Below are 27578 nucleotides of genomic sequence, written 5' to 3' on the forward strand. Positions count from 1 at the left end.
ATTTAGTATATATGATTAAAAACTAAAAATTTTGGTTGGTAATTGGTAACTCAATTTTGGAACCGAAAAGTTTGGTTTTGAAGTTAGTAATACCTATAACCTATTCGAACCGACCGAGTGACAGCCTTAGGTAGGACCCAACCCTTTTAATTAATGGTGTCACATAATTGAGATTTAAGAAAGTTCCAACCAGATCCACAAAACATGCCTCTAATCTAATCGAACATGCCATCAAAGCCAAGATTCGGTCCATGTTATTGGGTCCCCACATCAGCAATTTAATAGTCTATTTCTCAATTAATTGTAGACTAACATATGAAACTATTAGATTAAAAATCAAAGTGTCGGTTTGTTTTTAACAAAATTAAAAGTGTAAGGATTGAAATGGTTTTACCCCCAAAATTCAGAATAGTAATCAAAATTTAGTCCATATATATATAATATCTTTACTAGTAAAGCGAGACATCATTTTAACTTCACTAGAATTTAAAAGTGCCAAAGTATTTTTTAGAACAAGAATAATGAAAATTAATAATTAAATCATTTAAAAAGTTTACTACGGTAAAAAAAAAAATAAATAACACAAAAACATAAATATAACTAAACTAAAAAGTGAGTGACAATAAATTATCCACATTCTTCCTTTCAAATTGTAATAAAACGTCAATAGCACAAGTATGAAGCTAATATGTACACCACATGTGAGCTTTTTAAGATAGCAAGTGGATGTTATTTCAAGGTGAGAGAGAGAGAAATGAACGTAGATAGAAATAAGTGTACATACAAAAATCGAATTATTTGCGGCTAAACACTTATAAGATGATCTCAACCCTTAATATTTATAATTAATATTTTTATTAATAACCAAAGAGTGACTTGTAATGAGTTTACATTGCTTAGATAGGAGCGTGGTTGTTATCCTGCCATTTTTCTGTCTCTAAGTGTATGAAGTTTTTTTTTTTTTTTGGTTTTGGGGGGGGGGGGGGGGGGGGGGTGGCGGGCAAAAGGTCGCAACATTAAAAACACAAGAAAAGAATCCCTGACAAATACAAGTACAATGAACAAAATTACATAAACAGTAGCCTCTACAAGTGAGAAGGACTAAGAAATTAAGGCACAAGAAGTTGATGAATGAAATTAACAAATCATAAGCTCCTTGTTTGCCTATACACACACACACACACACACACATATACAGATCCTATCTAGAGCGGAGCTCCGCTTTGAAATTAACGTGTGAAGCTAGTTCGAGTTTTTAGTTACTTTTCGGTTGCATATCCACATCTCGACCGTTCAGTTTTTAGGTACTAGCTTATAGATCTTCTCTACAAATTTTCAGCCAAATTGATGATTGTTAAGGGATTGATAACTGCTTTAAAGCTGGTACTGTTTAGGTTGACAGATTCAGTTCGTTCATTGGTTTAAGTGAGTTAGATGTCTTAACGATCATTAATTTGGCTGAAAATTTGCAGAGATGATCTATACAGTTGAACCTAAAAACTAAACGGTCGAGATGTGGATATGCGACTGTAAAGTGACCGAAAACTCGAACTTCACACGTTAATTTCAAAGCGGAGCTCCGCTCTGGATAGGATCTGTATATATATATATATATATGGCCTTCCACTAAGGGCTTTTTTTGGTCATTTTAATGGATCATTTGTGGGACTCACTTTTCGATCACACACTGCCATCTCGACAGTTCACTTCTTAGGACTCCATAAATACATCACTTTTGCAAATTTTCAACTAAATTGGTGACCATTAAGGTATCGAACTAGATTAAATCAATAAACAAACTTAATCTATCAAACCTGAACCATTCATGTTTATACTTGTAAATTGCAGTTATGAATGCCTTAACGATTATCAATTTGGCTAAAAATTTGTAGAGGTGATCTACTCATATAAACCTAAAAGCTAAACGGTTGTGATGCCAATATGTGAGCAAGAAGTGGGTCTAATAAGCGATCTCTTAAAATAACCAAGAAAGTGGATTCCGCACATAAATTATGGTCTAACATATATCAAATCAAAAATCGCTATTTATACCATAATTATGATTAACTATAAAGCAACAATATATTTTCTTAATAAATACAAAATATTTCTACACACTCGATGCGTGTGGAAGTGTGGGTAGTTATGCATGTCTTTTTCTTTACTTATTTTTACTGTTATTTGTGATTTTACTTGTATACCTTTTTGAATTATTTTGATTTTCATAGTATTTTAATATATAATGGGTATTTATGTAAAAAAAAAAATAATTATTTTGGTTAATAAATCCTCTTCTCTTAAATATAACTAGTATTTCTCTACACATGCTGATGCTCTGCATGTGTTAGTATTTTTCTTTTAAGAAAAAAAGAAAAAGAAAATAATGGTTGAAAACAGTTGCAGAGAGAGGCTAGTGGGAGAGAAAAGTGGAATTTGTGGGATTCATTTTGTTTATTTTTTTTAATAAAAATATAATTTGTAATTGTCATAATGACCTCTGTGATTTAATTAATTCTCAAAGTATTTTAATATTTTAGGATATTTTTGTAAAAAATTTTGATTTTAGTTTTCTCTTAATAATAGTATTGATATAGATAAACCTTTACAAAAAATATATATATATATATATATATATATATATATATAGTATAGATGAAAGGAAGGTTAAATCATAAAGAAACAAGTTTTACATGCCAATAAATTTCCACCAATATATTTACAAATTAAAATAAATAACAGTTGCACAAGTCTTACATAGTGGTCTCAAATCTCAATGCTTGAATTATATGGGTAAGTGACACACGATTCTTGTCTTAACCACTTTATTAGAATTCATATGGGTAGGACCCAACAGGGTGTCATATCATTGAGATTTAAGAAAGTTCCCACTAGGTCCAGGAAACATGCCGCCAGTCTAATTGAACATGTCACGGAAGTAAATTAATATTGGGTCCATGTTATCACTGCATCAATAATTTAAAGGGGTGGATTTGTGATCACTTAAATTATAGTTAAGATTAATCATTAGATTATATAACAATTAATGGTTGAGATTAAACAAAATATGTTATTTGTTTTTTAAATAATATATTATGTGATATCCCGGAAATTCGTATTTATTTTTCGAGGAATTTCTGCAATTTAAATTGTGATTATTGGATGGTTTCGTGGCTCGTGGATGGAGCGGAAGTGTTTCGGGCGAATAATTAATTGAAGAATATGGTTTTAGGGGGGGTTGCCAAACGTTGACTTTTTATACGTTGGGAATCTTCGAAAACTTCCTTCACGAAAGTGTAGGGCGCGTTGATACGAGTTTGTGGACATGCGGAACGCATCAATCGAAGTTCGTATGTGAAAGTTATGAGCATTTGAAGTTTTGGGAAAGTTCTATAAATAGGAGTTTCCATTTTCCGAAACTTACTATTTACATTTCACATTTACCATTTCCCGAAAAATCAGAAACGCTCCGTTCTCTCTCCTCGCCTGCGACTGACCAGACCCGATCTGGCTTTTCCCGGGAACTGTGGCGGTCTCTAGCGACGAAACTTTCCAGATAGGATCGTCTCCTCCGTCTGGTCATCCCTGTGGTGTCCTCTAGCACCGATTCTCGGTGGTGGCAGCGGTAGAAGGCGGTGCAGTTGAGTGTTTTCGGACCAGATCGGTTCTCCTATCTCCGACATCGGTGGGGCTTCAAGTTGAGGTTGGGGAGTTCAGAGCAGCCTCCTTGATCGATCCTTGGTGGTTGTTTGGATCGATTCACGTAAAACTTGGTTCAACTCAGATTGGATTACTGTTCACGGCTTGTGAGGTAGTTTTCGACCATTTATGCTTGTTTTCTGACTTCGAGCTAGTTATGAGAATTCACAAGCATGCTTAGATGAAGCTTTTTGATGTTGGGAGTTTTGGGAAATATTGAGTTTTGGCCGGCGACGGTGGTAATGTTCGGACCACTTAAGGAACTGTTTTTGGTATTATATATGTTCTACTCGTTGATACGAGAGTTTCGATATATAATATGCAAAGTTTGGAGTTCGTATGAAATTGTTATGATTTTTGCAGTTTCATACCGATCGATTTATTCGATCCGTGAAGATTCGAGCGTCCGATCGACTTATGGTTTGGTCACATCGATCGTGGATGAATTCCGGGGACTTTGGGAGGTATAGGATGTGGTTTCGCCTCGATTGGCGTCACTTTGGGAATTTTAGTTCAAAACAAGGGTTCGAACTTAAATAATTTGTGAATCGTTACTGATTTGAGATCATTGGTGATTAAGTGCTTCTAAAGGTGAATTGGACGAGTTGTTGGTGATAGTGTTAGTTCGGTTCTATATAGAAGACGCAGCGGGATTCTGAGGTGAGTAATCTCACGAAGTTCATTCACGAACGAGTTTACTATATCGTTTTGAGAGTTATTTAGTAACTGCAAACTATAGTTGGTATTAGTAGGCATTCCTGAGCGGATGACTACATATATATATATATATATTTACGTGAAATATATATGTTTTGGTGGTTTGTGGATTTATGAAAACAATATGCTTGAAATGATGATTTTTATTGTTTTGGGTTGTGGCTTTTGGAAAACAAATGATTTGTGAAAATGATTGATTTCGATTTGTTTTAAAAAATGTTGAGATTTGAGAAAAGCGTTGAGATTTGGGTATGAAAACAATAGGCATGAATTGATGCTCCTTATTGCTTTGTGTTATGGCTTTTTGGAAAACAATGATTTTGGAAATGTTGATTTCGATTGTTTTCGAAAGGGTTGTGATTTGTGTAACATTTTGGGTCCAGTGCAATTCCTTTAATGTTTTGCTCCAAGGGACTGTGCTGCCAGAGGACTGAAGGTCTATGACCTTGGGAAAAGCTTTGAGATTTGGGTACGAAAACAATAGGCATGAATTGATGTTTTTTATTATTTTGTGTTATGGCTTTTCAGAAAACAATGATTATGGAAATGTTGATTTCGATTGTTTTAGCGTTGCGATTTGTGTAACATACTCCTTTAATGATTTGCCCCAAGGGACTGTGCGGCCTGAGGATCGAAGGTCTATGACCTTGGGCAGAATATCAGGTAATCAAGTCTTTGGCCGGACGAGTGGTTACGTTTTCAGTTAGAGCTCTAATTTGTCTGCCATATAGGTAATTCATGGGGTAACGGGAATTGGTTATTGATAACTCATGACATTACGTATTTTTAGGGAACAAGATGTGAGTTGCTTCCTTATTAATGGTTTTTAAGGGGACAAGGTGCAAGTTGTTTTCCTTATTAACGATTTGATAGAAATCATGGTGTGAGTTGCTTTCTATGGTACGATTATGGTACAATTGATAGAATTCAAGGTGTGAGTTGTTTTCTATGTTTTACTGATAGAAATCAAGGTGTGAGTTGCTTTCTATGGTACGATTATGGTATATTTGATAGAATTTAAGGTGTGAGTTGTTTTCTATGTTTTACTGATAGAAATCAAGGTGTGAGTTGCTTTCTATGGTACGATTATGGTATATTTGATAGAATTCAAGGTGTGAGTTGTTTTCTATGTTTCGATTTGAAAGGAAATTATAGTGTGAGTTGTTTTGAGTTACTCATATGGGCTTGCAAAAGCTTATCAGGTTTGTTGTGTGACAACCCGGTACACTATTCAAACGGTGTAGGGGTTAATCCTGCAGGTTGAGATAATCGAGGTTGAAGCGGAGATAGTATCCTTGCAGCTTTACGGTAGGAAGCCATTTTTGTGACTTTACCGTTGATAAGGACTTCCATTGTATAGTTAACTCTGAGCAGCATTTACGTTTTATTTTGTTGTTGACAATTTAATTCGTAAGCTTATGTAATATATGACTCTATGGAGCAGGTCAATATTGACATAGTGGGTTCAGGGCATCAATATGTACTTGGGTTAAAAAGGGAAAAAGTTTCCAGGTATTTGGTATTGATGGCTGAACGTTCACGCATATGTAATTATGAGATTATATATCGATTTTCATGTGTGTAAAATCAGGGGCGTGACATATTCTATTATGTATCTAATCAAATAACTGGCCATTAATTTATTTCCTATTCACCTTCAAATTCATTTATTACAGACAACTTAAAAAATACTCAATAATTACAGGATCCATTTCCTCAAATTACATTCTTCTTTCTCTTATTCTCTAAATTCATGTGTTGTAGGAAAAATAATTAATTATGAAAATAAAATAAATTTTTTTTTTTCCCATTTTGATTGATTTGCAACTCATCTAAGGAGTAGAATCAACAAATGAAGAAATTTTTTTTCCCCTCAACCTCTAAATAAAATTTACTCTATGTTACATGAAAACTTCTAAATAGTTTTTCAATTGATACCTTAATGAGGTTAAAGAAGAAAGTAACTAAATACATAATCTTATTTGATTTGGTATTCCAAATTGGGTTTTTCCTGTAGTAAGTGAAGGATTGAGAAAAAAAGGAAAAAGGATAATCCTCTACTAACGTATTTTAGAATATACATTTATTAAAAAAGAAAACCAATAAAAACTATTATTATTTAATCTCAACGATTAGTTGCTATATGATCTAATGGTCTAGAATCAGAGTATAATCTTAACTATAATTTAGGTAGTCACGGATCCTCCCCTTAATTTAAGAGTCTCATTCTCATTTAATGGTAGACTAACATATGAAACTATTGGATTAAAGTGTCGGTTTGTATTTAACAAAACTAAAAGTGTAAGGATTGAAATGATTTTACTCCTAAAATTCAGAATAGTAACCAAAATTATATATATATATATATATAGTTGTTTAAGAAAAACTGAATTGAGAGAGAATTGAGTTGTACTTTCATTGATAATAGAGGCCTCTTTATATAGAGGATTACAAACATAGAGATAAATTTGTACATGGAAACATAATCGTACATTGATTGGATATCTCCTAAGATTCTCCGAGAATATCTCTAATATAAACCCTATTTCAACTAGAGCAAGTAACCTCGAGTTTGGGCCAGACCCATATTCTAGATTTACTTGAACACTCCCCCTTGTGTCGCCCAAATGTGGTGCTCCTCTCGTTGCCTCATTAAAAACCTTGCCGAGTAACAAAAACCCTGTGGGACAAAAATAACCTCGGTCGAAGGGGAAAAAGAGCACAACACACCCTTCACGTTTCGAGACCATACATGTAGACATCTCTCCCTGATGTCTGCATCTCCCCTTGATGACAACGGTCATGGGAGTTCGGATAACTTCCCCAAACGATGCTACCAACATGTTTCTCGAAAGTGGAATTTAGGCAATGACTTAGGGAGTAAGTCTGCCACACTGTCCTCAGATTGAACCTAGTTAACTTTGATCTTGAGGAGAGTCTGTTGTTGTTAATTATGCTTGACGTTATCGCTTTTGATGTAGGCTTGCTTCATTTGTTCAAAACAAGCAGCATTATCCTAAATGCTCGTAGGCTCATTTGTGGTAGACTTCAAACCACAATTGTTCGAACATGCGTAACTATGGATCCAATCCATATACATTCACGAATCACTTCGTGAAGAGCAATAGTCTATGCATTGTTCGAAGATATAGCGACTAGAGTCTGTTCTGTAGACCGCCAAGATATCACGGTTTTTACCCATGGTGAACACTTAACCAGTTTGGGAATGACCTTTGTATGGGTCAGAGAGATACCCAATATTAGCAAAACCTTCCAAAATACATGTCGTTTCTGGATGGGGATAGAGGACGCAGGCTAGTGTTGGCAGCGTTCCTAGTATATGATGGATCCGAATCCATCATCTCTCTATAAGGATAGAACAAGCCCATATCAATCGTACATCTCAAGTACTGAAAGATATCTTTTACATCAATCCTAATGGCGTCACGTTGGCGCAGAGCTATATATTAGCTAACAAGCTTACTGCAAATGAGATGTCCGGTCTTGTGCATTTAGCTAAATACAATAATGCGCCTATTGTACTAAGTAAGGCACTTCTGCCTCTAGCACATCTTCGTCATCATCCTTTCGACGAAGAAGATCATTTTCAGGATCAAGACTACGGACGATTATGGGGGTGCTCGAAAGCTTGACCTTGTCAAAATGCCTAAGCATCTATCGACACAATGCTCAAGTTCCAAACCTAGACATAATCGTGTTCTCCCAAAATCCTTCATCTCAAACTCAGATTTGAAGTGTTCAACGGTTCCTTAGGTTTCCCTTAACTCTTTAAGGGCTTCTAATGAAGATCATGTCCAATATGAACCACGATGGAATCCGAAACTTGTTATAGAAATGCGTGGGCATATCCCTTCCCAATCAAATAGTCACTTTATGGAGCGTTTCAATCTTATTGTAAACGCGCTCCGTGGTCTAGAGCCACTTGACTTGGGTAGATGAAGTTCACCATGAACCTTCATGTATATTTCGTATATAGATCCCCATAGAGAAACGTAGTTACCACATTTGTAAGTTGCATGTTCAGTTATTCGGAAACTATCAAACTGACAGGGTAGTGGAGTGCAATGACATCCATTACAAGAGAATATGTCTCATCTTAGTCGATTCTAGGGTGTTTTATGAGAAGCCTTGCGCCATAAGGCGAGATTACCATCTTTCTCACTACGCTTTCTAAAGAAGACCCATTAGTCAACAGGTTTTATGTTAGAAGGTGTTGGTATCACTAGCTCGAGAACCTTCCTCTTCGTTAGAGAATCTATCTTAACCTAGATCGCATCTTTTCATTTAGGCCAAATCTCTCTACGTTGGCATTTATTCATCAACGGAGCGTTGTTCGATATCATCTGACTCAACAAACTCATTGGCAACGAAATGTGCAACTACATCATCAATTATGATGGAGTTTATATCCCACGTCTCAAGAACACTAGTGTAATTTTCATAGAGCTCTATATTCTCAGGAATAGGTTCTGACGTTGAGGCGTCCCCCAAAGATAACCATAACCCGGAAGATTCTCATGAGACTGATTTTGAGTTTTGATGATCAAAGGATTGGAGTCTGCCAAAGTGCCCTTCGAACCCACGGGCCTTTCATGCATCCTAGCTGGGGCCATGGCCTATAATGCTAGAGTGTCACTCTCTTTGGCGTTGGTGTCATGCCTACCTCCCTGTAGAGTGGCGCTACGTCCTCTCGTAGGGACGTACTTCCTTGCAGGCATGTTTGCAGCATATTTGTATGATCTCGTCACTTTAACAGGGATTGAGATGAGACATAGTGGGGACAGACCAAGGCAATTCCTGTCGTTCATGCTGAACATCCGTGTTCTTATCTCCCTTAATGACAGGAAGACTGTCTCATCAAAGTGACAAACCGCAAATCTAGCGATAATGAGATCGCCTTGCAAAGGCATTAAGTGGCGGACGATTGTTGGAGTCTCAAATCCAACGTAGTTGCCCATTCGTCTATAAAGACCCATCATAGAGCGTTGTGGCGGTGCAATTGGCACATAAATGGCTTACTAAAATATGCGTAAGTATGATACTTGTACCCAATCACTACAAGAAAAGATCCCATCTATAGCATTTCACCATAGCGTTTTTTTCACTAGTGCTATGTTATATAAGTTGGCTATAATTCAATAGCGTTTGCAATTTTTAAAACGCTGTTGAAATAAGGTGCCGCACCAAAAAATGAGAGCGGCAACCAAAACAAGAAGCGCAGGGTTTAAATTTAATTAAAAACATTCTCTGGCGGCCAATATACTAAAAGCTTTCGCCAAATGACAATCTCCCATTTAGTTTATTTCTCTGGTAGACCTAAACTGACCATTTCTTCTTTCTCTCAGTCCAGAATCCTTGAACGACATCCGATTTTGTCTAAAGGAGCGAAAGCTCAACATGGAAGATTTCCAGGAGGTAGATGCGGACATTGATTGAATTGTGGCATTGAGGGATGTAGATTGAAAGGAGGCACAGGCCATAGATGATAAAGGAGAGGATGGGTTTTGAGCACACAACAACTCTCTTCGTGTTCATGACAGGTATGTACCTCTAAACCGCCTTCCATTTTCTCTCTCTATTGCTATTTCTCTGCCTCAGTGTTGCTTTTTTGTACAGATAAGACATAAGGTAATTGAATTCTAGGGTTTATGCGAAGGTTTTTGGGGATATTAATTTATTTAATTTCTCTAACCATTGAGGTAGTTTATGTGATTTTGATAATGGGTTTTATAAAAAAAATTACAAATGGTAGAGATCACCTAATGTCATAAGTTGTCTAGGTTGGGGATTGTTGATTGTGTCCTATTGTTTTGTATTGTTGCTACTTTGTTGCTAATGAATTAGTGTTCCTTAGTCTTGTATGCTGATGTAAATTATTTTTATTGGTCATTTGCAATTCAAGTGCATCTATTGTTATTTTTTTTTAAATCTTTATTTCTCAAACAGAAAAAAGAGAGAGAATCTCTGAGGGCAAGAAGGGAGGAAAGAACAAAGTGTAAGCACAGACCTGAGCTTTCTTCGATTTTCTTAGTATTTGATTTCAATTTCTTACCATTTCCTGCCTTGATTTTGTTTATTTATTTGTGTTTGTATATGTGAACAGAGCAACTTATAAGTGGTCGATCTTAAAGTGGTTTGTTGTTTCTTGTGATAGATGGAATCAATAGACAATGAATTGATACATGAATTCAAACATAATTTAAGCCTTTCTATTTCGGAGATGAAGGCTCAAAAGTTGCAGCCCTATTTCTACTATTATTCCTTTGTGGTTTATTCTATTTCTATATTGGAGCTGGCAATCTAATGGTTTTCTCCTGCAGTGAGTCTCTGTTATCATTTTGGTACTTTTTTAGGATCTTTCTACAGCTATTTAAGTACTACTACCAATTGCTGTTGTGAACTCAGGAATAATCTTTTTTGGATATTAAAATCCATCCCAAGTTTCTTCCAAAATTTCAAAGGAATACTGTGCTTTTCAATACCTCTTCTATTGGGTATGTCAAGTAATTAAATTGTGTGTTTGGTTGAATCTATCCATTTTGTGACTAAGTCTGCTGCATCATTTCGTTGCCTATTTATGATTTTTAGGGATGAGAAAACTGATCAAGATGAAATTGGCCGAAAGCAGAGGAGGCAGGAAACTACAATTAAAACTCCAATTCAGACTGTAAGTAAACAAATGATGGTATGATGCTCAGATTTTATTTTACTGCTATAAATACTGAAATATTGTGCCTACAAATTAAAGCCTACTGTCATGCAAAATGAATCTTAAGCATCACTAAAATCAGTATAACTTTTAAGATTAGCATTACTGTTATTAGTTAATAAGGTGTCATGAACGTGTACAACTTGCATATATCATCAGTTCTGTATACTTTGGTTCTATTTTTGGGAAAGATATATACTGTTGGTTTCTAGTTTTCTACAATGCAATTGGACTATTTTTTTCTTCTTCAAATACCATAAGTTAGGGTCGGTTTTCAATGAAATAAAGGAGAATCATAGAAAATTAATACTCTCTAAACCATTTAATTTTCAATTGCAGATCCAGGACCATCTTCCAAGAGCTGCAATTGTTGGAAGACCAAATGTTGGTAAATCAGCACTATTCAATTTACTTATCTCATTATTTAGATTGAAATCTAGTCTGCTACTTTCTAATTAGCATTAGTACATCCTCAATGCAGTCTTTGAGTCATCACTTGTTACCGTACATGCCACAAGTAACTACTTCGTGACTGCATCTCTTGATAGTACATGGTGCTTTTACGATTTCTCTTCTGGGTTATGTTTGACACAGGTTATATCTGTCTTAGAAAGACATGCCATAAGTTTGATATATATTCCCCTACAAATGCCAACTCAAAAGTTTGTGAAAGTATACTGAGAAGACAAGAGATGGGATATCACCTTTAGGTCTATCAAAAATCAGTCGGCAAGTTAGTTTTGTCCTTTCTAGTTTTTCACAGTTGTTCTATGATGTTTGGAATTCTTTGTAGTCATACTGGACTGATGCTTGATGTGGTAAGGTAGTACCTAATAGTATAGATAGTAAGAAATGTTATCTCAGAAGAAATTGTTCATCGTTCGATGGCTATGATTATGGAAAATAAGTGCACTTATGTACAATGGGAAACAAGAGAGCTAGCTATAGTGGGAATGCTGTCAATTGATTGAAACTAGAAGTGTTCAGAGTATGTGGTTTTTCAGTTTTCCATGTTTTGACCCTTCAAATTCATATGTGGTTGACTAGTAATTCTCAGGCATAACTTCTATATCTGGGTGATGTTAAATGTTCATTATATGATTGAGAGGATAAATTAAATTCATTAGTTCTGTTTCCATAGCTCCAAAAGTAGGTTCTTTCTGTAAGATCATTTATTGCTGAAGAAGTTATATGTTCTATCTATTAGAGATCCTAGTTACTCCAGGATAGAAGTAAGAATGCATCATGCATCTCTTTTACCTTGTAGTTTTGGACTTGATTAAATTCTGCTCTTGAAGGTTTACAAATTAGCAGGTCTTATTAGCCTTCAAAGCTTCAAGGAATATCAGAAATTGAGCTAAGTTTCATGTGGACAATCAAAAGAAAGCCCAAGACGATTGCTGGTGGGTTAATTCTAGCAAAATTTGTATCATTAATATAGAAGGAAAATACCAGCTTGTTGGATGAGATATGAAGTGCTTGTGTAATTTAGGGATGTCACATTGTATATTTGTTACTCTTGAGATTATTAATGAAAATGGTGCATTTTTGATCTGAAAACTTATTATTGTATTTCCAAGACATTGTACATATTTATGCAACAAATATAGGACAGTATCACCATAAAAATGCTATTGAATGATGAACAATAGAGTTTTTTATATGTTGTAGCATATGCAGTTATAGCATTTCGTAAATGCTATGGATTGTTTAATATAGCAGTTCACTAAATGCTATGGAATGTTTAACATAGCGTTTATGAAGTGCTATCAAAAGTCTATACAATAGCGCTTCCAAAATGCTATGAATGTTGATCTTTTCATAGCGTTTGCGGAAACGCTATGATAGACCTCAGACCTATTATAGCTGTGGCAGACATAGCGTTTACTAAAACGTTATCGTATCCTACGATAGCGTTTTTTGAGCGCTATAAATGAAAGTTTATGGTGTAGTGAATCACTAGCTGTAACGCAGAGGTACATTGAGTGGCGGTGGGTAGTAGACAAATTAGCATAGCTGCATACGAAATTGCATCACCCCAAGTGGATATAAGGAGATTAGTGCGCATTACCAATGTCCGCACTACCATTGTAGTCGTTTTCGCAAGACCATTTGGGTGTGTACATGGGAATATGATGTCCAACATCAGTCCCATTGCAATATCCATCGAAAGCCTTTCGATGTAAACTCTCTAGCATAGTCAAATCCAATTGACTGAATAGGATGATCTGGGGAGTGAGACCGTTGTCATATGATATGTGCTAGGAGTGGAGCATAAGCAGTATTTATAGGAGGACAATGGCACAACACGTGACCAGTGTGTTTGCTTGTCAACCAACATCATGAAATATTTAAGCGTCTGCAAGTTAGTTGAACTAGTCCACAGAATCCCCACAGATTCTATGTAAGAACATAATGAGTATTTTCATATCCTTTGCATAGGACGGTCTCAGTCCTAATTTCCCTAAGGAACGAGCTTTATAAAACGAGCGAGAGGCTTTAGAAGCAACCAATGAGAATTTTGGTTAGGCATGAGCGTCTGAAACACTATTTTGAAGCAAGTTGGTGATTGCAGCATCACCTGGGGCGCCATCACCATGATGGACTCCATCCATGGCGTTATGGATAGGGACTGTGCCAGCCCTAGGCTGGTGGTGGACGGAGGCGGTGCCCTAGGCAGCAGCGTTGGTCACACTTAGTCCAGGAATGAACTTTTGATTCATGCTTCATGTCGCTCGAGAGAAAGGATGTCTATGTGAAGTCTTTAGTAGATGGATCATCATATCATGACTAGGATGACCTATCCTGTCGTGACAAAGCCAATATATGTCTAAATTCAAGAGATCTTCTCTCATAACTTTAGTGAATTTAATAGCTCGAATAGTGACATAGAGTCTACTAGAGAGATACATAAACTTCTCTAAGATGCGCCTTTGTTCGCAATCATTAGAGGCATTGCAAAGGAACTCATTTCCGTTCTCTATATGCGTTTTCGCATGGAATCTATTGGCTATTCATAGGGTACGATTTGCCCTAAGATCGTAGAGAGTTTCTGTGACAGTAATCAAGGTGCCATTTGGCAGGGGGAACTTGGGCTATTCCATGTCCTTGAATTAATATTGATGACCCAGCCATCGTAGTCACAAAAGTAACATGCTTATAATCAAAATTGAGTCATAATGAAAAGAACTCGAAATTTTATTCACAAGCTAGCAGAGTTACATCATTGTCTCTTTAACCAAAGAAAATCTAATCCAAAATGCTAGCTAATGCAAAACAATAGTAGTCGTCTAACTTATTTCCGTAATTCCAAAATAAATGTGACCAGGTGAGTAAAGAGATGTCGATGGAGCAAGGCTCGCTTTAAGTACCACTAATCTCAGAACCTTCCTAGACTTCACACTTACTTTGGGTGAGCCTACTTTGAAGAAAGACTAAGCCATTGGCATTTACTACAAAGTATATGGCAATTGCCTATTACATCTCTTGGAAAAATAAAGATTTAAACAAAATTTGCGATCTATGGATCCCAGCCAGATTTGTAGTCTTCAACCCTTCACTCTAGATCATCTTCTTGATCTTCTTGTTCCACATAGTTCTTGCTTCACAATATGCTTTGTAGACGAGCTCTACAAATGTGTGCCCAATGATCAGACACTCCACATCAAGAACATACATCTCTTTGCTCGAACTCCATTAATTGAGGCGCTTTGAAAACGTCATTTAGATGGATCTTAGTGTTGGTGGCGCCACCAACATGGCCAGAGGTGTTGCCTCCCTATCTCTTTCCACGTTTACCTCTTCAGTTCCGTGTTCACCTATTTTGGCAGTTACCTTCCCAAGTAGAGCGATTATATGGACCAGAACGTCCAGAAGTATCCCTAAGATTAGGGTTTCGCTCTTGGCGCCTTCTCTTAGGGGTGCGACTATAATTGGATTCAGGAATATGCTCTATTTCCATGGATCTCGAATTATAGTTATTCACAAGGATGTTGTCATGCTTTTCAGCGATATTCATAGCTCCAATGAGCTCATGTAACCTTGTGATCTGTCTTGCAACAACATCGATTCGATAGTTCTTAGCAACCATCAATACAGAGATGGGGAAGGTAGAGAGAGTCTTCTCAATCAACATCGCATCTGTGATCTCTTTACCACAAAATTCCATTAAGGATTTAATGCGAAGTGCTTCCGAGTTGTAGTCAAGAACTGACTTGAAATCACAGAAGTGGAGGCTATGCCATATCACTTCTAGGTCAGGAAGCAAGGAGTCACAGACATTGCCAAATCTTTCTTCGAGTGAGACCCACAGTCTTCTGGGGTCTTCTTCATTCATATACTCGTACTGGACAGAATCATCCATATGACGAGTCATTAGGATGATGGCTTTCGCTTTATTTGCCTCTAAGGCTGCTCTATTTACTTCCAAAGCTTGAGCTTGCTCAACAGTGAGCACGTCCTGGCTAGGCTCGAGAATCGTATCCAGGATTCCATTAGCCTTGAGATGCTGGCGGACATCACAAACCCACCTGTGATATTCAGAGCCAGTTGTTCTCAATGGAGCAGAGTCCAATTTGTTCAGGTTACTTATCCTAAAAGAGAACAAGAAATTAGGGTTAGTTTCGGAGAGTAAAAGGCTACCACGAAAACAAATAAAATTTATGAGCGTAGTCGCTTCCAAGAAATTAGGAATTTCCGAGCGTAGTCGCTTCCAAGAGGGGTTGGATTAGATCGAAACAATGATGTAAGTGGTCGATCATAAATTCTCTACAAACTTTGAGTTTGGAGATTTTAATAAGCTCCAAGCTTGGAGTGAGCACCAACCCCCACAGTTCAGCTTAATTAGGTCTCCCCTATGATGAAGAAAAGGGGGGTAGAAGAAGGGATGTTGCAAGTCCCCGAAAAACAAGAGAAGTTGAATTAAAAAACTCTAAAAAAAAGGGGAACGTTTAGTAAAAAATACCTCGAAATAGGTCGCCGGAAAATTTGACAGGAAAAGTGGTCAGAAAAAGTTGCCGGAAAATGGTCGGAAAGTGGCCTGAAAAGTCGCCGGAAAAGTCGCTGGAAAGTGGCTGGAAAAGTCGATGAAAAGTCATTGACCAGGGGGTTGACCAGAGGGCTGATGTGGCACAGATGCTGACGTGGCAGTGGGTCCTTCTGCTGACATGGCAGTGGGTCCTCCTGCTGATGTGGCAGTGGGCCTCTGCCTTAGGCTTGGTCTTGGGCTTTTGGGCTTCTTTTCCTTTCCCTTTTTTTTATCTTTTCTTTTCTTCTGCCGGTTTTTGGCAGGTCGGTTCACCTATTTCTGGACCTGTTTTTGGGGTTTTGCTTCAGGTTCCGGAATCCTGGGGTTGAGGCGCTACTGGTGGAAAAATTTGGTAGCAATTGGAAGTCCGGAAGGGGGTGAACCCCTACAGGGGTCCCTCTTTTTTCTTCTTGGAGGGCTGGTTCGATACTTTCGGTGGCCGGTTCGGTAGTTTTCCGGCCGGTTCTGGTGGTTCCGCCACTGGTTCTGGAATCCTGGGATTGAGGGCTTTAATATATGCGGCAGTGGTGGCTAGGGTTTGAAGGCTACGAATTTAGGGTTTCAGGGTTAGGGCTTCGTGCTGATAACATGTTTAAGGAAAACTAAATTGGGAGAGAATTGAGTCGTACTTTCATTGATAATAGGGGCCTCTTTATCTAGAGGATTACAAGCATAGATATAGAGTTTTACATAGAAATATAATCGTACATTGATTGGATATCTCCTAAAATTCTCTGAGAATATCTCTAATATAAACTATATTTCAACTAGAGTAAGTAACCTCGAGTTTGGGCTACTGGATTTACTTGAACAATAGTATCGTTATTAATAAAGTGAGACATCATTTTTCGTGTCAAAACTTCACTATAGTTTGAAAGGGCCAAAGTATTAACAAAAATAATGAAAAACTCATAATTAAATCATTTAAAAAGGTTATTATGGTAAATCAAAATAACACAAAAACATCAATATGACTAAACTAAAAAGCGAGTGACAAGAAAATATCCACATCTTCCTTTTAAATTAAAATAAACGTCCATTGCACGAGTATGACGTTATTATGTACACCACATGCATGTGAGCTTTTTAAGAAAGCAAGTTGTTATTTCAAGGTGAGAGAGAAAGGAACGTAGATAGCAACGAGTATTCATATGAAAATAGAATTATTTGAAGCTAAGGCACAAGAAGATATTGAGATAGATATTGATGTTTTTTGGTGCATCATCGTTATGACAAAATGGCCCTCAAAGTATAGTGATTAGTCACTGTCGTAATATTAAGGCACAAGAAGTTTTTACTTTTTAATTTTTGGCAAAGGGTAATAACATTAAAAACACTAGGAGAAAAAGAACCCTTGACAGATACTAGTCCAACAAACAAAACTACACAAACTCTAGCCTAGCCTCTACAAGTGAGGAGGACAAGGAAATTAAGGCACAAGAAGTTGACATATGAAATTAACAACTTAGAAGCTCCTGTTTTTTGCCTTTTAGGATAGAGTATTTCCTTGTTTGCTTTTTAATATGGCGTATAATTAGGGATTGAGATTGATATAACCCAACGCCCATTTGATCCAGGACGTACACCACAGCAAAGAGATTTAAATATCACAACTACTATCGATCGGTGAGTTAATATAAACTAAAAATCACATATTGTTCCATCTCTTTTTCTTTTTTCCCCTCAATTCACTCATGAATTGACACAACCATGAGGGTAAAATGATAAGCTTCTATAGAGTATGTATGAAACCTAAAAGGCAGTTGTTAATGATCATATTTATAATACATATTTATCATCTTGGTCATATATTAATGAACCCGGCAACCGGTCACCTTGAGACAGATATTGACTAGCATACATGCCCGCGCGTTGCTGCGGGTTTTGGAATGAAATGTGTAAGTTTTGAAAGATAGAAAATTTAGTTGAAATATATAAAACAACTACTGTTAAAACAGCTTCTCAAAAATACATCGATTTATGCTTCATATCAAGAGTTAACATTACCATTAATATCGATGTTCTGGTAATGTTCAAATATATATTACAAATGTTGTTAAAACAGCTTCTCCAAAATACCGCCTATATTACAAATATAGGTTAACCTAGTGATTATATCAAAAGTGACATCAGTTGCTGAGAGGTTGTTAGCCTAGTGATGATTAGCTGTGGCGGTTGTCCAAAAAGCTGCTGCCTCCATTTCTATTTACACAAAAGTGACATGATATTTCAGTCCATTTTTTCCTTGTAGTGTTTGTGGATGATGTTGCTGATTCAGTGCTTCCTTCCCTGTTATTGTGAAAGTAAGAAGTTATAGAAGTCAAAGAAGTTGTAGGTAGACAAATGTAGTTGTTACCTGCGGGGCTTTTTGTCTGGATTGGTAGCAAACAGTTGTCTTCTTCCTTTATCGACGAATCTTTTTTTGTCGTACAGTGGATGAGCTGGTGTGCTGGCACTTGGTTGATTCTTTGTGCTTGGAAAGATACCTTTCACTGATTTGGATTTGGAAAATGTGAATTTGCCCTTTTGTTTGCAATATTTCCTGTGGAGCATAAGGGTACTTGTCTATGAGTTCTCTGCAAGTTATTCCAAACAATTGTTCAGCTGGTTTTCCTCTAAGCTTGACTGTGGCTTCACAGTTTGGATCTTTAATGGTGGCATGGACTCTATAATTGTAAAAGCATGCACCATTATTAGTAAGCAATATATTTGGTTGGTAATTTTGTGAGCAGCTTTATGTTCAAAAGTTAAAAAAGAAGGTACATAGAGAGGAAATTGAAATATGAGATTATTAATATGAGAGTAGAAAGTAAGTTCCCCTGTCTGTATTGTGTTTTCTTCATTTCTACAGCTCAAGATATTAAAAGAGTATAATGCAATTTAAGAAGTTAAAGGTTGGTCTAAGACTTGCTGCAAATGTAAAAACTGAAATCAAGGAGAATAATTGAACTTGCTGCATACAAAACTGACAGAAATCAAACAAAGCAAACAAAATAGCCTTTCATCTTTATCCAAACAGAATCAAACATAACCTGTCATCTTTATCCGAGAAAACATATCAATCATCTAGATATCGCCAAGATCGTTTCTTTATCAATCATAGGTCTAGCAAGCAATGTACGACCTTTCTTCTTTTCAATGGCTCATGTGGACTGACTGATCATAATTGAAATCAATGAGTTGAGGTTGGTTTCAACTTTCATCATTAAATGGCAAAGCAAATGGAGAAAGTAAGTAGAATAACATAACTATTTTATTGTCACTTTACTGCAATAGTATACATTTTCATGAATGGTTAACAAAAAAGTATATATTAGAAATTTGGATTTTACCATGGAAGAGGTATTTGCATGTTGTGGTCTAGACAGACTCGCAGGTCACTATCTTTCTTCACCCTCAGTTGTTTGTAGCAATCCACCAGCCATCATGTGTTGAAAATCTGGAAATGAAAGTTTCGCAGTACACGAACACGTTCTGTATTAAAACATAAATATGTTAGAAATTTGAGCTCATTTTGTGAGTTATTTGAATCAACAAGTATATAGACATAGCTTGAATTTTTTACCTTGTATTTCTGGGGGTTAAGCTTGTTCAATTGATGCACTGGTTTTATCCTTTTTTTCCACTTCTGCTGCTGTTAATTGTTTGCATGGAGTGGGCAGTTTTTTGATATTATCTATTGCCTTAGAGAACCTTGAATTTTGCAGAAATGTTGGTAAGAAACATGCAGTGAGTAAGAAGTTGTGGTGCATCAAAAAATGCTAAATATTCAACTTACTCAATTTTGAAGGGTTCTGCCTGTGGGGTTTCTGGATTTATGAAAATGCAAGTATGACTGGTGTTTGATGGTGCAGGCATTTCTGTGAATTAAAGAATAAAATTAAATAGGAGTATAAATTTCAATACTGCAGTGCAATCAATTTTTATGCATGTATTACCTTTGTACTTCTTCACTTTCAAACTGGTTATCACCATAAGCACGGGTAGAGGTAGACTTTCATTAATAGTCTCTATGTCAACCTTTCTAGCACTATCTTCCCATAATGTCACATTTCTCTGGAATATGTAATAGTTCAGACCGTAATTGCTAATCTCCTATGCTCCCTCTGATCTTACCATCCCCATTTATAAGGCAAAAAAAAAGTTTAGTCACCACAAATAACCTGTGATTTCTTTAATTTTGTTAGTGTCTCAATATCAGTAGAAATGCTACTCTTTCGTCATTCAAATACATCCCAATTACCAAACCACAGAAATCCATACTCCAACAATAAGCAAATTTAAGATGAAGTCTGGCATATATAATTGATTGAGTTTTGATTACGAAAATAAAATTTAAGAAATCTGTGATAATTGATTGAGAATCTCCTATGCTCCTCCTGATTTTCCTATCCCCATTTATAAGGCAAAAAAAGTTTAGTCACCACAAATAACCTGCGATTTCTTTAATTTTGTTCAAGTGTCTCAATATCAGTAGAAATTCTACTCTTTCGTCATTCAAATAGTTCCCCATTACCAAAACACATAAATCCATACTCCCAACAATAAGCCACTTTATAGATGAAGTCTGGCATATACAATTGATTGAGTTTTGATTGCACTTTGTCTGTGTAGTATAAGCCAATCAACTGCAATATGAAGCCATTGATTAACTTATACTACGCAGATAAAGTTACAACCAAAAACTGATTCATCCAAGAGTATCCTTCTGCTCATTATCTCCACTGATTTCAGCTAGGAAAGCATAACAACAAAGCATGTTCAATCGAAGCTAAAAACAGTGACTAAACAAAAGCTGCTAATTATATTTGCATCAACATAGAAGGCTAGTCAATGAAAACAAACAACAAACAGCAACATGCAAACATATACGGCTTCTTAATTTTCTTCAAGTGACTTCAAACTCATACGCAAATTCAACCAATTTCAGAAACGAAAACAGATGAAGGATAATCTAAGAAAGAATTTGACCTGCAGCTGTCCTGCTCTCCTCAATAAAACTCCAAAACTCACCCTCCTTCTCCTTGTTGATGACAAACCCAATATGATAATCGCAAACCCCGGCATCATCGAAAACATCATACAGCGTTCAATAAAAATATCTATCATGAAAAAAGAAATCCTACAGCCACAAAAATCCAGACATGTCCATTACCTATAAATCAACAAAACAGAGAAGAAAAAAAAGTTTATGATTCAAACCTCTTTCGTCCTAACTTAACCGTTATTAAGTTGAACCTTCACTCTATTCACTAGAATAACCTCTAGCTTCCAAAGAGAATTTATCCTTATAGTATTGATCTGCAAAAACCAAAAGCCTCATTAAGGCTGAGTAGTTTGCAAGCTTCACTTCATCCAAATATAAAGACTGCAAAATTGATATCTAAATTAGATAGACATTGATCTCTAAATCAGTAATAACACATGAATATGTTAGGCTTCCAAATATTGAGTAATCACCAAACTTAAGTATTGCAGGTTCTTCTCTAAGTCAATTCTTCTACATAAATCCGTTGCCAAAAAAAAGAGTTTTTAGCACAGAAGTAATTAGTCCATGATTACTATTTGCTATCAGTTAATAATCACTGTCATAATAATATTCAAAGAGTGGAAATACTATACAAATTGATTCCAAAGTCAAAAACTATACATGAGTATGAAACTTTCTGCAAGAAATTACAAATCTTTACAACAATATCAACGAAAAATGCAGCTACCTTAAAGAATTGATATGTACAATACCAATTTACACATCTGCTTTCAAGTAACCAAATATGTGTAACCATATATGCTTTTAGTCTAAAAATTCATCTAACAAATCTCTACACAAATTTGTGATCCTCATACTTCATGGTCACTAACCATATTTGTTTTTCTTGATATAAGTTATAAAAAACAATGGTATTTACTACATCTTAAGGTTTTTCTTTCTTGAGTTCAACCATTTTTCATCAAGAATAACATTAGACAACGATGGTATTTGTACACAAATTACATACTTCTGTTATACATCTTTTCAGCCAACTACAACTAATTCCGTAATCCATATACTCTAGTCCATAATCTCTTTCAGATTGGTAAGAAATTAAGAAAAAGAAAAGAAAATCCATATTTTTAAGGAGAAATTTCTATATACAGAGACTACCTGACTCTATATACCAACATTATTAAAAGACAGCAGTTGCCAAACAATTTTGACATAAATAGTGTGCAAATTGAGCTAAACATCAGTGCAAATTGCTCTAAAGTTCTGAAAAATGAAGGCAACCAAAAAATGAGTCTGGTTATATTTCTGTTTTATTCAAATAGATTTCTGAACTTTAGAAATAGGTAACTAAAATTGCTCTAAAGTTCCGAAAAATGAAAGCAACCAAAACAATAACCGCCCATCATCTTTGAAAACAAAAATACAAATATGCAGGTATGCTTTCATACAGAGTCGAGAATTATCATATCATAAACTAAAATGTCCTTTTATCTTCAATGTAAGAACAATTCATGGTATCACTACTGCTCATGAATTATAGTAAAACTAAGGGATGCAAAACAGAAAAACTAAGACACCCAGTGACCCAGAATATTCACAAAAACCAAAGCAAACAAAATAAGCATATGTACTCAACTCTACTTCAATTAAATTTCATGCTATTAGGAAACAACTAATAATGCCCAACAGAAAGAAAACTAATCCAATCCATATCTAGAAGACAAACAAAAAAATATGCTACTCACTCAACTGTAGAAGTTTCTCTATAGAACTGTTGCAGCCCGTCCAAAATGTCTTCTCGAGCATTCTTGATTTACCTATATATGTAACAAAAAATGGATACTGAAAATCATATTTCAATTGAAGCACATGCCCAATACTACGATTATATTGCACTAATGATGTCGTTGATTCCAAACCCCAAAACCTTTGCCTTAAGAAACCCATAAAATCATATCAAGAAAGAAATTCACTTTTTGAATTGTTGTACATAAAATCATATAAAAAAACCAACCTTCACACTCAGAGTCTTTGGTTAAGGGCAGTGCTAAAGCCGTCTTGAATTCCTCTGATTCTTTCGTACCCAGCCCCTCAGTCTTTGGAAATTCGATCACTCTCTTTCGTTGTGAATTCCTCTCCTGTTTCCTCCAGAATCGCCTTCCCTCTCCTCAATCAATCATGCACCCCGGAATCTTTCACAAAAACCCACCAAATAAGTACTAAATCGAACAGAACGACAACATGCAGAACCTATGACCCAGCAATTACACCATTTTTGATTACCCGCAAATCGGTTGCGCAATTCTTAATCAACCAAGTACGTCTTTGTTATGATCTTCTTGCTTCCCTTGAATCCCTGAATGGCCTTAGTTGAGGCCTTCTGCCTCCCAAAATGAATTCTGCGAAAACTTTCCCAAGTTGAAATCTCCCAGGAACCAAGGCTTTCTGCGTTCAGCCAAACTACGCAGTGAAGATCGAATCCGAATCGTAGATGCCAACAAACAGTACCACTTCCTTCGCTATCTCTCTCTCTTTCTCCACCTCTCTGTCGAGCGAAGTAGTAAAGACACGATTGGACTGATCAGTAGACCAGGTGTCGAGGCAAGAAACAACAGGCAGGGGCAAAATCATCTTTTCACAATGTCGGCTCAGCTCGAGCCGGCACTGTTACTAAGCCGATGAACAGTTAACTGAGAATTAGAAGATTATAAATGTTTGCTGGTGCATCATTATGACAAAATAACACTGAAAGCCCCATTTCCTATGCCACATACCTAAACTTACTTTTTTATTTTTCATTCAAACAGTAAATAATTAAGAATCTTATTTTTTACCTTCGTTTCGATCATTTAAGGGACTAAAAGTTGAACTTTTGTTAAGTTCAGTTTTTGAGGAAACTTCATTTTGGAAAGCTGTAGAGCATGTTAAATTGAGTTCGTGGACATACAACATGCTAAAATCATAATTCGTATGAAGAAGTTATGATATGAAAACAAGAAAGTTACTATTTCAAAAACTTACTATAAATGGCGAGATGTAAAGGGAAACTTTCCATTTCCAGAAAGTTTCCATTTTAGTAAGAGAAGCCTAATTCCCAATTATCACTAGCACAAACCCGAATAATGACCCCTGACTATCGGACTGGTTGAATTCGCCACGCCTCTTCACGGCTACCGCTTGCTCCAATTTGCAGCAGAGAAAGAGAGTCAAAGCTATAATCTTTTCGGCAATTCGTCGCCCTTGACCCGGTTCGATCTTCGAAATTCGGCCATTTCAGCCAGCACCACCACCCATTTTTTGGAAGCCCTTGCCGCCATGGTTCGAGCCATCAAGCCATCGGCACCAAATCGATCGGAGGAAGAAGAATCGAAGACTTGAACATTTCGGGCTCCTAAAGTGTTCGAGGTGAATTTCGGCTTCCTCGATTAAAACTGGACTTTGTGTAGTTGTAAAACTTGTTAGGAATGTTGTAATTAATAATTTGGCTAAGGTCTTCGTACCCAATTTGGGGTTGGAGTTGGAGGTGCGTAGAGCCTACGTGTAGCCGCTTGTGGAGGCACATGGGGGCGCGTTTAGCCTTTTGCGGTTGTCTACTTTGTTGTGTTGGGTAGAGCTTAGTATTAAGAGCTTGTAGATATGGATTTTATATCGATTGGTGGACGTTTGATAATGATCAAAATTTCTGAATCGATTCGAGAAGATCTGACTGTTGGATCAACCACATTTTTCAATAGGTTGTTATAGTTATTGAATTAACATAGCCTATGAAAATTGAGCTTGTTTTGATATGATTTCGAGTTTTTGAAGATTATTATTTAGGAGTTTTGGTTTTGTTATCATTAATGATTATCGTTTTGTTTAGGATGACATGCACATCAAGTTAGAGGAGAAATTCATCGACGGCTGCCATAACCGAATTTCAGTGAGTGGACCTTTGCTTTTAAATTAAATTGCTTGCAGTATATATTTTCGAGTATTAAATTATTGTATTGATTTTTGTGATAATATTTGCGTATGGTTAATTTATCATGGTTTCATGATTTTTGAAGTTGATTAAATTGAAATTGAGTTTTACTTTCTGAAAGTATCGATTTAATTGAATTTCGAGCTATTGAGCCCCACGCGCCGCCTTTCCAAACTCAAAACCAACATGACCCAGCCATCCAAAATGTAGAGAATACCAACTGGAGCAACTTTAATACCTGGAGTTCAAGCCAAATTGGCCTAGATAGTTGCCGATCACCGCCGCTAGCCAAAAACTACTATCGAGAGTTATAGCTCCACACTGAAAATAGATCAACACCACTACCAAGGATCGAAAGAGGATGTTGCCAAGAACAAAAAGCGACTGCTTTCTGGTCCAGCCATGGTCGGAAATGGGAGAATCGATAGGATCTGCCGCCGCCTAACTTCACTGCCTCATTACTCTGTTGTGGGTAAGAATCAGTGTTAGAGACCACCTCAGGAATGACCGGAAGGAGAAGAGGAGTCGATCTGGGTTGGTACCATAGCCTGGAGACACCGGAGAAGCAAGTTCCGGGCAAGTTAAGAAAACGGGTCCGGGTTGGGTTTACTAGAAAATAAAGAGAGAATAAGTTATGGAATTTTCTGGAAAACTTGCGAAAATGGGAAAGTGAGCTCTTTTTCCAAAAATTTCCCTATTTATACAAAATTTCTAAAAATGGAAATAACTTCCATTGACCATAACTTTCTCGTACAAATTTCAATTTATGCGTGCAGCATGTCCATGAACTCGTATTGACACAATCTACAACTTTCGTGCAGAAATTTTTTGGAGAATCACAACATATGAAAAGTCAACCTTTAGCTCCCTAAAACGACACGTTCTGAATAATTAGTCGTTCAAAAAATAATTTCAAATCATAAATAATATACCAATAAAGCATAACAACATTAATTAATACAACTGATCCATTATTAATTGCAAGAATTAAATAGCGAAAATCTAGGTCATCACATAAATAAATTATAAATGATGATTATGTTAGCACATGCATGCATTACATGGTTGGTAGTACCCTCCAAGCTCCAGGTAATAATCTAGTCAGCAGTACCCTATGATGCGTCATTAAGTCAACAATATCTTCTAGATGGCATGAGATAGTTAGTTGGCAGTACCCTCTAACTGTCACCTTATAGTATACCAATTGGCAGTACCCTCTGATGCGTCATCTAGTCGACAGTACTGTTTAGATGGCATGAGATGGTTAGTAAGCAGTACCCTCATATTCCAATTAGCAGTACCCTCCAGGTGGCATGAGATGACTAGCAGTTCCCTCTACTCATCACCTATTTTATTAATTGATATTTTGAAATTGAGTTTGAGATATTCATATACTTTGAGATTTACGAGATTTCTGAAATAATTTGAGATATTTCATTATGTGAGTTTTTAAAATAATTTTGAGATGAGTTTATAGTAGATTTTGAGATATCAATATCAGAGCATGTTTTGAGATGATTTATAGTATCTTTTGAGATTTCAATACAGAGGATGATTAAGAGTATTTTCATGAAATTTGAAATAATTTTGAGATGTCATTTCAGTTAACAGTTAAAATTATTCTTCTTGCATGAACTTGTATTGCATGCTTTGGTTTTTATATGAAAGTACATTTATTTTATTTATTTATGTTGAAATCATTTATTTTTCGTCTACTCACTCTAATGGTTTTCAATGCTTTTCCCAGGGCTTTTTTATTTTTTATGCCCAGTCTACGGATAAGTTGAGGTTGAGCGTACATAGGAGTCAAGGCATAGTTGTCACACCCCAATTTTTGAACATAATTAACAATTAATATATAATCTCATAATTATACATGCGTGAAAAATCAGTCATCAATACAAAATACCTGGAAAATTTTCATTTTAAACTAAGTACATGTTGATGCCCTGAAACAACAACCACAATATATACTCGCTCCACAGAGTCACATATTACACACGTTTACGAATTAAAGTGCCACAACAAAATAAAAGTAAAAACTCCTCAGAGCCTACAATATAGCGAAAGTCATAATCATGGCTGTCACGCCCCGAATTTCCATCACAAATAATAATACAATTTCAAACAACACAAGAACTCTAGGCGTGATGGTTCGGACATCAATAAAACAGCTAAGACAATTTTCCTTTAAACAAAGGTAACTAACTATGTTCCGAACCCACAATGTGAATACAGACTCATTAAATAGAGTCACATATTACATTACACCGAGTTTACAAATTAAATTACGTTCACAAAATAATAAGTAACCGCTTCTCAGAGCTTACTACACAGCGAAAGTCTTAACAGTAGTAAAGCCACAAAATTAGCTTCCTACCCGATTGGCTACTACAAGGTCACAACTTCAGCCACGATTTCCCTAACCTGCAAGATTAATCCCTACACCATCGAATAA

General features: G+C 36.2%; 2 long non-coding RNA genes across 2 annotated transcripts; one reads left to right on the top strand and one right to left on the bottom strand.

Annotated features, from left to right (window-relative positions):
- Window positions 1-9824: 9824 nt before the first annotated feature.
- On the top strand, window positions 9825-10632 carry LOC121050744. Its single transcript, XR_005803751.1, has 3 exons — window positions 9825-9974; window positions 10381-10429; window positions 10538-10632. It is a non-coding gene; the product is annotated as an uncharacterized LOC121050744 (long non-coding RNA).
- Window positions 10633-19733: 9101 nt separating this feature from the next.
- On the bottom strand, window positions 19734-23321 carry LOC112179453. Its single transcript, XR_005803867.1, has 5 exons — window positions 23171-23321; window positions 22902-22973; window positions 21141-21470; window positions 20108-20332; window positions 19734-20029 (listed from the first exon to the last, which is right to left on the bottom strand). It is a non-coding gene; the product is annotated as an uncharacterized LOC112179453 (long non-coding RNA).
- Between the last annotated feature and the right edge of the window lie 4257 nt (window positions 23322-27578).

This window comes from Rosa chinensis, chromosome 7, assembly GCF_002994745.2.
Source record: "Rosa chinensis cultivar Old Blush chromosome 7, RchiOBHm-V2, whole genome shotgun sequence".
Taxonomy (NCBI): domain Eukaryota; kingdom Viridiplantae; phylum Streptophyta; class Magnoliopsida; order Rosales; family Rosaceae; genus Rosa; species Rosa chinensis.